The 13,182-nt window shown below is 45.6% G+C and overlaps 1 protein-coding gene across 2 annotated transcripts in view; it reads right to left on the bottom strand.

Moving 5' to 3' along the window:
- Nucleotides 1-13,182, bottom strand: part of LOC147693446 (uncharacterized) — a 436,409-nt gene that overhangs the window by 218,685 nt on the left and 204,542 nt on the right. Inside the window, exon 1 of one of the 2 annotated variants that reach the window (XM_086933729.1) lies at nt 5,612-5,785. The exons of the other annotated variant lie outside the window; for it this stretch is intronic. The gene's annotated coding sequence lies outside the window, so the exon portion shown is untranslated. Of the gene's footprint in view, nt 1-5,611; nt 5,786-13,182 lie in introns of those variants that run through there. 2 annotated transcript variants of the gene reach the window in all.

Raw genomic sequence — 13,182 nt, forward strand, 5'->3', positions numbered from 1 at the left:
AAATTGTGATCGCCTTTTAAAAGCGGCCATATTTCTCTATGCTCTTAAAAACAAATTGTCCATACTAAACATTGTAATGAACCTCCTCTTCTCTTTTTGTTGTTCCCTCTCAAATTTTCTCCTCATCATAAGTAAATCTGACCTCGCCAAACCATTGGCTCTATTTTTAGCCCATTCTATATTTTAAATTTGCATCCTCTTCAAGCAGTCTAATAACTATACCTTCCTCATTCTTGTACTTAGACTCAAGACTATAATTTTTCTTTGCATGAAGAAATTTCCAAAATGGAATGCTATTCTTCTTTCCGAACATATGCTGAATCTATATGCAGAATCATATTCACTGATGTAGGCTTCCTATACATGTATGACAAAAGCAGATTATCCTCCACATATGATTAAATTTCTAAAAACACAATTCTTTCCTTATGCGATTCCAAACTTAACTTGACATTAAAATCATTTCCATTCAAATATAGAGGATACACTTAAAGTTCATCTTAGGTTCCCTTCCAAATCATTAAAATCTCATCTATATACCTGCCCCAATAAACAACCCTGTTTGGGAGATACATGGGCATGCTCCCTCTCATACAAACCCATAAAAAAGGTTGGTGTAGGAGGGAGCAAACCAGGACCCCATCGCTGTCGCGTGCTTCTGACGAAAGAGTACATTTCCGTGCAAAAAATTAATTATTTTCCAAAACAAACGCAGTCATCTCCAAAAGCATCTTAGAGTGGTGTAAGTAACTCACTGATTTAGTATTTAAAAAGCCTCCAACGCTTCCAAACTTTTGCTTTGGTCAATGCTGGTATACAAACTCGTAAAATTCCATAGTTGCTACGAGATAGTCACTTTCCCATGACATTTTAAGTAATTTGATTCAGAAATGCTTTTGTACCATGAATATAAGATAGGAGTGTTGCAACCAAAGGAGCTAGAATATGTCAATATACTCGGACAATCTTTCGGTATGTGACCCAATCCCAGAAATAATGGGGGGGTCCAAGTGGAATTTTACTTTATGAATTTTATGAAAAACATAGATAATGGGTATTAGTTACCCACAACACTCTAAGATGCTTTAGAGGTTGGGGTTTGAAGTATCAAGGTTGACGTCCTTGAGTTTATACTGTCCTTGTAGGTTTGTACTGTATCTTATTTGTTGTTCTTGACAAACAACACAAATGTTATCTTGGTTGGGTTGAGTTTCCGGTGAGCATCCAGGTCTGGATGATGTGCAAGCAGTGTTTGAGGCGTTGGATGTCTGAAAGAGAGGAGACTTTTTAGGTAGAGTTGTATATTATTAGCATATTGGTGAATCTTGATGTTATCTATGAGGAGAGCACAAAGCGACTCCATGTAGAGCAGACTCCAACAAGTAGCTCGCCAGATACCTGTAAGTAGCTCACCTATGTCCAGCCCGTGAACTTAATTAGAAGTTTTTGCTTGGTTGATATACATCAAAATTGAGAAGCGTGTGTTTTAAATAAGTTTTGGAAATGTAACTGTTTTTCTTTAAACATCAGCCTATGAATTCTGTAAATACACACAATTTAATTTCAATCTGATATTTGAGGGATACAAATCAAATGGTGTTGCAGAGACTATTACTATTATGATTTACATAGTGCTAGGGGTATTGCAGCTACGGCTGATATGTAAAGGCCTTCCACATTGACAATCCCTTTTATACAATACTGCTGACAACTGCGCTTGATGCACGGAGGTGATCGTTGTTTGTAATCTTGCAAGTGGTGGCCACTAATGTAATCTTATCCGATGTGGTTTCTGCTACATCCCTAATGATGGTAGGTCTGGAGGATTTTCTTTGAATATGAGTAGACCTTAAAACAGAGATGGTTGGAGACTTCTGGTGTAGAAGGTGAAGATGACAGGGAACAGTATGGCACCCTGGGGGACTCCACAGATGATGGGAATATTTCGTAGCCTGGGGGTGCCCAAGTGAACAAAGTGGTGTCAATTGGAAAGGTAGGACGAGAAGCAGTGAAGGAGATTGCTGGTGAACCCTATTCGCGACTCGAGTGTGCGGATGAAGGTGGGATGGTCAACTATGTTGAAAGCAACTGAGAGGTCTATCAATTTCAGGAGGCAGGGGTCATCTTCATCTGTTTAGAAGACAACAATGGCAGAGCAAAACACCTCGGTCAAAGTTCCAACAAGTTATGGCCATGTGCAAGTTTTTTTCCTGTACCTGCCGTTGTTTGGTACCAGTGTCCAGCAGAAATAAATTGAAACTACAAATGGAAAGGCGCACCTGGAAAAAATTGCAGTTCGCAGAAATCCAACATCTGTTGTAAAATATGTGTTTTATTCCTTCCGTACTTTATATCCACATATGTATATTTCTTGTTTGTACAAAGGACATCTAGCCACAAAACATCCAGCCAACACGTTTCGATCAAATATTGAACTATATTTGACTACTGAGATCTAAGAGTTCAGTATTCAGGGAATACTGTCATAATGATGGCAAATCTCATAGATTTCACCTGTGCACACATTTAAGTCTTAAATGTAGATATAAGACCCGTTTATACATTTCATGGGGATAAACACCTATAATGTATGAGATCACTATGTAGTTAGGAACAGGTTTCAGTAAATAAGTCTGTATTATGATAATTGGGAACTCATTAACCCGATACGGTTCAATGAAAAATTCCTTTGCAATATGCGGCAGTAGTGTATCACTCTGCTAGAGTTACTAAACATCTGGCATTGGCAGTTGTTAGTTAACTAACAACTACTTACAAGTTTGAGTCTACACTGCATTACGTGCTTCTCTTAGTCATTACCTGCCTATGCATTTTAGTTGACCGTGTAATGTGATACAATCTATTATTTGTCTGGGTTATAATCCTTTTTGTAGTTCAGTAATGAGTCTTGCTCTCAAGCATCATGTTGGATTGTTTCTGCGTCTTTTTTGTTGCACTTCATGCTTTGATATATGTATTATATGTTACATCATTCAGTCTATGTTACGTTTTCTCTTCTGTATGTGCACGTAGAGTTACATTCTCCTAAAAATGTGCCAGGTGAAAGTGTCTTATTCGTGTTTTTTGTATGTTACTTACAGCCCTGATGAAGTTCAAAAAATTAACGAAACGCGCTGGCAGGATATGCTTTGTGGCTAGACGTCCTTTGTACAAACAAGAAAAAACATATATATTGATATAGAGTGAAGAAGGAATAAAACACATTTTGCAATATACTGAATTTCTACAAACTGCATTTTTTTCTGGGTGCACCTTTCCATCTGTAGTTTCTTGTCATCTTCATCCGTGGTCAAGAGGGGGCAGTCTACACAGGGCAGGCTAGCAGTTTCCATGATGTGGGGTAATCTGAAGCCAGAGTGGTAGTCGTGCAGCCGATGGTTGGCATTGATGTGATCTAGGGATTGAACGTAGACTGTGTTTTCAATGATCTTGGTAACGAATGCTAGGTGGGTGATGGGCCAGTAGTTGATGAGGTCATTGGGATTTTGGATAGGTTTCTATAAGAGTGGAGGACCTGGCCAAGTCTTGAAAGCTCCTGTGAAGATTTATTTGTTTTCTTCAGAGTTTTATATAGCGCGAACTAGACCCGAGACATCGGGTATCAGAGCGCTTTAAATTAACATCAGTTTTGTTACAGGAGGACACATTCATTTTTGTTAGGCACAGGGAGATTAAGTGATTTGCCCAGAATCACAGTATGGTGAGCGTTGCCGCCGAGACTCAAACCCGGTTCCAGAGCTTCGAGGTTGACCGCTCTAGCCGTAAAGCTGCATCCTCTCCTCAGATGTGCTGAATGAGGGAGACACTGACCATGGGGAGTGTGGGGAGTGTGGGGAGCATCCCCAGACAGAGCTTTGATGAAGGACAATGGTGAGACGTCTTCATAAGAAGTGGCTTTGTGGGAGGTGAGTAAGTTGGCAAGATCAGGTGAGCAACGCGGAACTCTATGCCATCTAGAAGAACTGCTCTCAGCTGGAATATTACCCCCTTCAATTCATTAACCTCTATTAAAGTGTGCTTTAACTTCTGTTAATTAGACAATAAGATACAGACAATGTGCTGCATTAACACACACCAACCCCTTATCACAAGTCACAACTATTTGCTTCACCTCAGACCCTAGAATGTGTCCAGATACAATCTACTCTACTGCATAATATTACACAAAAGAGCATCACACAGTCAGGCACACCTTGCTTCAAAGAATACATCAGTGCATAACCCTCTGCCTTAAACTGAGCAAAAAACCGTGACCCGGACAAATGTGCAGCAGAACACCCCACACAGAGAACATGTCCAGACACAGCCTGCTGCATGAAACCACGGCAGAGACCATCGCGTGGGCTCAGTCACCGAACGCAGGAACCAGTCCGACTTGCGAACCCCCCTGCGGTCACACCGGAGCCCAGCTGTGCTGCGTCGTGGGAAGGGTGATTTTCCAGTTGTGCGGGTGGGGCTGGGGCGCGTGCATCACACATTACGGGAACTTGCAAGCAAGATGGGGCGCGAAAGGGTTAACACAAACTTTGCTTCACCCAGAGCGGGTTAGTGGAGCAACAAACTTGGGTTTTAAGGGAAATAAGGGAAAAAATGGCTTTATCCACAACATGCCAGCGACCCCCAGACACGGAAGCGCCTCCCTGCCCGCAGCAAGTGAGAGGTACAGGGGGTCCTCTCCTGCCAGGAGGCGGAGAGGCACAGAGGGAGGGAGGGAGGGGATGTGTGTGGTCTGGCTGTGTGTTATGGGTGCACTTACTCCGTGGGGTGCGGCGCATGCGGCGGGAGGCGTGAAGTGTGCTACGAGTGTGTTTTGTATTACCTGTATCTACCTGTGGTGTGTGCGTTTTCTGTGTAGGAGTGTGTTATATATATTGGTGCTGGGTGCAGGGGTTGCGTCTGTGGTCTATGTGAACTTAAGGTGTGTGTTTTGACTGGGTGTACGTTCTGTGTAGGTGTGATGCGTTTATCATGTGTACATGTGAGATGTCTTCTGTGCGTGGGTGTGATGTGCGTGCATGGCAGCAGGCAGATATGTTTTGTACTACCTGTAAAGGTGTGATTTGTTATGCGTCTACCTTTGGTGTGTATTTTAAGTGTAAGTGCGGTGTGTGTTTGTGCGTACGGGTGTGTACAACGTGTGTTGTATGCGGTGCGTGCGTGTGTCCACACGACTCAGACAGTGCCAAGACTAAACGTTTCTGGGTCCCGGAGGAGCGTTCTACTCGCTGAAAAGCGCCCCGACGCCTCGTCAGGGGTAGTAAGCGCTGTATAAATATAATTTTAAAAAAGCCCCAGTCCCTCATGTTCAGCCCCACAATGCTGGCTGCACCCCTCCGACCGGTGTCAGCGTGCTCTGCCCGGCTGCGCCCCGGGCGCAAGGTGTGCCTGGAGCCCCCCCTCTCACATGCGCCTCTGGTGGGGGGGGGAGCCAGGGGGTCACCATCAGCCACAGGAGTGCCACCCTCTGCCCACAGACCCCCACCCACCTCCGGCTGCGCCCTCAGACGCAGGTGTGCCAGGAGGCCACACCGCCCCTCTCACATGCACATCTGGTGGGGGGAGCCACCCTCTGCCACAGCCCCCCTCTCACCTGTGTGGGCACCCCTCCGTGCCGCGTTACCCTGGCAACCCTCTGCTCCGCTTAGCCTGGCTGGGGACCTGCGGCCCCTCCTCGCTCCTTCCAGCCTCTGCCTCCCCTGCCCTGACCCGGCCAGCCGCCACCAGGCCAGGCAGCAGCGCACACGCCCTCCTCCTGCAGGAATGCACTGATTCACATCTCCACACCTTCCAGCCACAGACCAAGCACCCCGGGCTCCTGCGCTCCGCAGGTGGGGCGAGTTAACCCTTGCCGGGGCGGGCCGGGGCGTGGGAAGCACAGGCTGCGCGGCTCCTGCAGCATCCCTCCCTGCCACTCCCGCAGACGGGACAGCACCGGCACCCCCGGGGGACCGAGCTCAAAAACCAAAACCAGGGACGTCTCACATCAGGGACGGGCGCACACACAAAACACACACCAGACACTGAGGGGAACACACTCAATGGCACTTTTACACAGACTGGCATATGTGTTAAGAAGACAGATTTCTGAACAGGCTGATAAGTATCCTGTACTGGAACACATTAAAAGCCTGCCCCCCCCCCCCCCTCTGTGCCCAGTTGACAAAGCTTGCTCATCATAGGCATAAGGCACCCCCACCACATGGCCTCTGATACCCATTGTACATTTGAACGCTTGCCACCACTGCCAGCCCCCACCTGAATGGATACGAACCTTTACCAACCCCCCCCCCCCTCCACTGCCCCCCGGCGTTGAAAGGACACAGCTTCCCCCTTGTCATGGAATGGACTTCGCACCGGGCACACGTCCTTAAAGCGGGGGGGAGGGGGCGGGACTAGCCAGGTTTGACAGTATGCAAATTATATTATGGTGCGTCAAATCACAGCATGTGACATCACGGTGCATGACCTTGGATGTGACATCACAGGAAGTGGCATTACCACCAATAACCTCAAAGGTAGTGACATCACATGTGACATCAGATGTTAAGACCTCATACAAATGCTTAGCAGGTCTTGAGCGCATTACAAGATTTAACAAATTAGATTTTGCGTCGGGGTAGTGCCAAAAAAGTGGCACAACCCCAACACAAAATCTGTGCCTCAATGTATACATTTATTCTTTGAAAGCTCTGCCACAAACACATTGACACAAGGAGAAACATGACAATAATTATGTTCTGAAAAATTGGTTGCAAAGTCTACATTTTAAACTACCTTATGCGGTTAGGGCACCTGCTGTAGAGAGCGCCGTGCGCCCCACACATCTCAGGTAATAATAAAATTGATAACATAACTTTGGTAGTTAATGCAGTTGCTGGAGCGTTCTTTGTTTTGTGTAGTTCGAGTTCTGAATCAAAGTAGCATAGAGGGTTAATGCGTTTCCTGTAAAGCGCATCATGTAACATGCGGATGACAGTTTTTTAGGTCAAGCCTAGACAGCGCTTGAGCTGCCTCGCTAAGACTTGTTGTATATATTTTGTGGGCTTTCAGCCCGTCAACAGCTTTTCATTTGTTTATTTCAGTGTCATTTAAAAATCCTTGCTTCCAAATGGCAAATTTTTCCTATTTGTCCCTCCTTTTCCTCGGTTGTTCACTCCTATGGAGCAGTGCCCTATTACTTATAACCTGCCACTTGTCCCATTTTAGTTGCTGGATCAGGAACTATTTTTTTCATTCTAAAAAAGTACTTCACACAAGTGTTCGTGTTTTGTTTCCCTGGATCAACACAAAGCCTACATCACGGCCACCGCACTTCATCTTCCAGCATGGCAGCCGCTTCAGGAGACCGCGCACCTTTCTTTTTTTCTGCACAGTGCACGCTTGTTGTAAATTGTATGCTAAAGCCGATAAATATGCACATCTCTTTTGGGTCCTGTTGCATTCTACTGTTTTTGATCTGTTTAATCCTGCCTGTGTATATTTTTTAACAACTCATTTGCGTTATGTGGTGTTGGTTTTGTTTTGGGCTTCTTTTGGCAGCTCAAGCATGTCTCAGGCTTGTTTTTCTAATTCTGAAAGAGCGCTCCAGACAAGTGTTCATGTTTCATTTCCTTTGATCAGCGCATCACCCACTCCACAGCCGCAGCGCTTCATTTTTCAGCATGGCAGCCGCTTCGGGAACGCAAGAGTGTCAAGGGCTTGTTTTAAAGGGAATAGTGCTTGTTTCGTATGTCAGGCATGGCAATCCTAACCATGCAGCAAAGCCGGAGTCATATCTACTGTTGCGTCAATCAGCATCACCCAGAGCTTCGCAGGGGCGCACACACCAGCCACCATAACCAAACGGAGGGGGTACCTCTCCCGCTTGTGGGGTTACAATGCATGGAACATTGTTGCCTGGGTAACCTATTTAAAATCACCTTTCCAAGAGAACCACCATTTTGAGGGCTTTTTACTCTTCATCAAAACCGCCGGCGTTCAGGATTATATAACTCCAGTGAAAGAGGACTGGTACCCTAAGTTTGCAGGGCATCACCCCTCCTGTTTCCAGAGAGTATATGTAAAGTTTAGGATTTAACGACTGCAGAGTGTACTGTGGGGTGTGTGTGTGTATGCAGAGGTCCACCCACAGCTCCCCTAGGGTCCCCTTTGGGACAAGCCCCTCCATAGCACTACACCCTATTCAATTTAGAACACTTCACGCCATGCCCCGTTACACCAATAACTTTAAGTCATACTGAATAGCAACCACACTAGTGTACAACATAGCTAAAACATACTGGCAATATCATAGGCGAGACCTATTGGCTATGCCAATGCTTGTTCTTTTATATAGATGGGTAAGCAAGCTACTGCTTGGAACACCAAGATCCTTTTGCTACTTGGAGTACATAAATTGTAATCCTTCTGATATAGCACAGTGGGATATGAAGGACATGTGACTCCTACTCCTTGTAACACTCACTGTCATATGAAACATGTCCTGTACATGGATTTCCCACTTATATGATTTACTGGTAATGTATAATGTGCATGTGCGACGTATAGTGCTCTGACACCTGCAATGGGATAAGTATCCCTAAAAAAGAAATAAAACAAAATAGTGATATTTAAATTGTTCTTGGTGTAGATACTGGAACAGACCAAAACATCTGGCACTGTGACAGTGCATACATATCTCTTATTTACAGGGTCTGAGCAAAGTCAAAAACATGACTCTACAAGTACTTGTAAAGTGACAATAAGGGGTGTGCCTTCGTTTCCCCTCCATTGCATCTGCATTTAGACGAGAGGCTCCAGATAGCCCCAAGCCAAGATACGCAAACAAAAGGAGGCTTGGCGGGCCCTTAACTTCAGCCTTTGTGTAATGCCCAGCTCAAGTGTAAAATAATAAAGCTCCTTCACTACTCCCTGTATGTTGCTGCTCAGAACAAAAGCAGACAATGAACAAAAGCAGACAATGTGCAGGTGCTACTGAATGTGTCCTGGTGCGTTAATCTTACACCAGGTCGAGTTCAGCATATTTCAGTGGGGCACAACTCATGGGCAGGGTGTACGGCATCCACCATGTGAAAATAGTGGGTGGACTCCGTCTACCCTCGTGTAGCCCTGACTTGTGCCCTGCTTAGGACCACAATACCCTTGTTGCAATGAAACGTAGATAGATCACCTCACTTCAGGTAAATACAGTCTCAATTCCCCAACTTTTCACATACAAATCAACGATTTCAGATCTGTTATTTAAACTAGTTCAATGGAAGCATTACGCACAAGGCAATAAATGGAAAAGGACCAATATTTTTACAGATGAAAATCAGCAAATACTATCAGAAAAAAACTCTACTCCCCAAGCTGGCCCACAAGTAACTGTTCCACTATATAAGAAGAAAACCGTCAGTGGTACCTGGTTCTCTGACCAAGCGCCAAACTGGGGAATTCACTCCCAGCAATGATACAGGCTATGTAGAGCATCTGCAGTCCAGAAGGATGCTGAGAATGAGACTATTTCCAACTTGTACCCCGGATTACAATTAGGGCTCCCGGTTTTACAGTATTTATTTTTTGGGCATTTCTGTCTGTATTTATCCATATTTTTTTTTTGTCAACATTATCTGTCTTTATCCATATTTATTATGGGTTCTGTGAAAAAATAAAGCTGAAACTGGTAAAATTCCAAATTTATTTAACCAAGGAAGGTGCAGTCATGCTTGAACCCCTGCCAGGTTTCAGTGATTTGAACACCCGCAGAAGATAAATAAATGCACTTATATGAAAATATGAACATTTCAGTTTCAGCCTTTTGCATATCTACTGCTGATTAAGCCTCTTTACTAAAATTTCTTTTTTTTTTTACTTCCTTACCTAACAATCCACAGTTTTTGGCCTGGCAGTCATGGCAAGGTGCATTTAGAATCACTCAAAAAGTACCCAATTTCCGTTTTTATCCGCATCGAAAAATAAATACAGACAAGAAAATAAATGTTTGTATTTATCTGTAAATATCAGTAAAAACGGAAAACAGGGAGCCTTAATTACAATATAGAGAAAGGGTCTCACTATCAACAGGAAGAGGCCTTAAACATTGAGAAACGCACTAGGACCTAAAAATTACGGTTTGCCAGAACACCACCTCTAACAGATCAACAAAGCTGACATACCATGTCACCTGTGGAAGCGAGAATGAAGTCCTGTTTCTAGCACGTGGGTCAACGGAGACTTGAACAGCACTAAGGAAATCCAGACAACTTTCAGAACTCGCATAACTTGAACGATACTACTCGATTTCTTGTCCACTTCTTGCATTACCTGTGGCATGTGAGCCATCACCAAACCATGCACAACTCGCACAACAGGCCTATTTCATACTCCTAGTCACTTAATTTTGCTAATTTCCTGCCTCTAGACGAATGATCCAAATACGTATGACTGTATGATCCAACAACCAAAAACACTGCCCTGGGGCATCCTAAGAACATTGTAATCCGCATTACATAACTTTGAATCAAAGCGACACAATTAGCAATACAAATCGAAACATAATTAAAGCATCAGAACCAAATAAAAAAATAGCCCTTAGCTTTCCTCCAGACTAGAAATTCTACCTAATCTGTATACTAAATTTACTAATGTTGCATAAGATACAACTAATTGCAACACTTACAATGCAGAGTAGGGGACTACCCACATGCTAATCGCTTCAATGCCTCATCAATGATAGTAAGTGATATATAGATCCCCAATATAGTACATGTAAGGTGCTGGACCCCCTCCCTCCCCATCTAGAAGGCCACCTGTCGGCCCCAGAAAGCGCTGGGGCAACTATTTATTTCTGAATTTGTAAAGCGCATGGTTACACTATCAGTGTGTCCCCGCGCTGTCAGAAGAGCCATCTGCTCCGTCAGACAACAAGACGGGCTAATCTTTGGGAAAGAGGAGTGTTTTGAGCTTGCTACGGAAGATGAGCTCTGATGTTTCCACTCTTAAGCTCAGGGGGAGAGAGTTCCATTTCTGTGCTGCCAAAGTGCGAAAGGATCTTCCTCCCATTCTGGCTTTCTTGTGTCTGGGGACAGCGAGGAGGCCTGCTCCTAACGAGCGGAGATGTCGAGTGGGCGTATAGGGGCAGAGAAGGTTCCGGAGGAAGGCCGGGCCCTTGCCATGTACGATCCTGTGACCGATACAAAGGACTTTGAAATCAATTCTTTCATTGATCGGAAGCCAGTGAAGAGTTTGTAGGGATTTTTTTGAGGGGGCTCTTCTGGGCAGCCGGAGGACCAGGCGGGCGGCAGCATTCTGAATTGTCTGCAGTCGCCGGCGGCTAGAGGCATTGGCCCCCAGATAAAGGGCGTTGCCGTAGTCCAGTCTAGATGTGACAAGGGCGTGGACCAGGGTCTTCCTAGATGATTCTGGGAGCAGGTCGATGGTTTTGCGGAGTTTCCGCAAAATCGAAAAGCACGTACCGGCTACCCGTCTAGTATGGTAGTTGTAATCCAGTTTTGAGTCCACCCATACTCCCAGATTCTTGACCTGATCACTAGGGGTAGGAAGGGGCCCCAGGGTCTGTGGCCACCAGGCAGATGACCAGACTGAGGGGGGTTTTCCAACAATCAGCACCTCAGTCTTGTCACCGTTAAGACGGAGGCAGTTCTTCGCCATCCATCCCGCCATATCCTGGAGGCATGCTGAGAAATTAGCGGCAGCTTGTTCAGCAGGTTGGGTCAGAGCGACCACCAACTGTGTGTCGTCTGCGTATGTCACTACTTCTACCCCATATCGTTCCGCAGTAGAAGCCACGGGGGTGACATATAAATTAAAAAGGGTTGGACTGAGACTTGAGCCCTGCGGCACTCCTTGACCGAGGTCAAAGGTGTCGGAACGTGCTCCTCCTTGCTCTACCGAGAAGCTACGGTTGGTGAGAAAGGATTCCAGCCATAACCAGGCCCTACCTGTCACCCCTCCTTTCTTCAGACACTGCAGCAACGTATGGTGTGCTACAGTGTCAAAGGCTGCACTGAGGTCCAGAAGCACTAGTGCTGCCACATGTCCCGCATCTACGTGCCTCCTCAGTGCCTCAGTTGAAAAAAGGAGGGCTGATTCTGTGGAGTGGCATGCTCGGAAGCCCGATTGGTTGGTGTGCAGGAGGCCTCTGGACTCTATGTGCGCGGATAGTTGTTGGTTAACCAGCTTTTCCGCCAGTTTAGAGAAGAAGGGTAAGAGCGAAATGGGGCGGAGGTTACTGAGCTGGGATGCACTGATGTTGGGTTTTTTCTTCAGAGGCAGTACGACTGCCTGTTTCCACCGGTGAGGGACCTTTCCAGTGTTAAAAGAGGTAGATAGAACGTGGCTAGCATAGGGTGCCAGATGACTCATGGCGCTGGCCAGGAATTTGGCAGGGGCAGGATCGTGCGGGGAGCCTGATTTAATGCCTTTAGCAATGGCTGTCAGGAGATCTTCCGACGGAATCTGGAATACTGTGAGGCAGTCTTCGATCGTTGCCTCCCAAGCTGCTTCTTCATGAGGAGGAAGAAGGTTAGAGCCGGTTCTGGCATCATCCGGGAAACTGTTGTAAATGTCGCGTACCTTTTTGTGGAAAAATTCCGCGATGGCGTTACATGATTGTGCTGATGTGTCAGCCTGCTCTAAAACAGGGGGAGGTGTAGTAATCTCTTTATAAATCCTGAAGAGTTCCTTGGATGAGCATTTAGCACTATCTATTCGATCCGCATAGAAGGTCGCTTTGGCTTTCCTAATTTGGAGGTGATATTCTTTTATGCTGGCTCTGTATACATCTCTTGCCTCTGGTGAGTAGTTCCTTCTCCAGGCGCGTTCCAGCCTCTTACAGGCTGCCTTGGTTTCTCTAAGGGTTGTACTGAACCAAGGTGCAGTTTTAGTTTGTCGCTCCGGGCCCTTATTGGCCCAAGGGGCAGTAATGTCCAGGGCTTTAGTGATGTGTCCGTCCAGGGCTACGCAAGCTCTGTCAACGTCCACTCCTAAGTCTGCGGGGGAACCGTTTAGTAGGAAGTGATGTTCGAAGGAATCCATGGAAAACCTGGCCCATTTTCTTTGTAGTTTATTTGCGCAATGGTGAGTTTTTTTATGATGAGTCATGACTAGGAAGTTAAAAGGGACTAGGAAGTGATCTGTCCACAGCAAAGGGATGGGAGT

Source organism: Lissotriton vulgaris, chromosome 8, assembly GCF_964263255.1.
Source record: "Lissotriton vulgaris chromosome 8, aLisVul1.2, whole genome shotgun sequence".
NCBI classification, from domain to species: Eukaryota; Metazoa; Chordata; class Amphibia; order Caudata; family Salamandridae; genus Lissotriton; species Lissotriton vulgaris.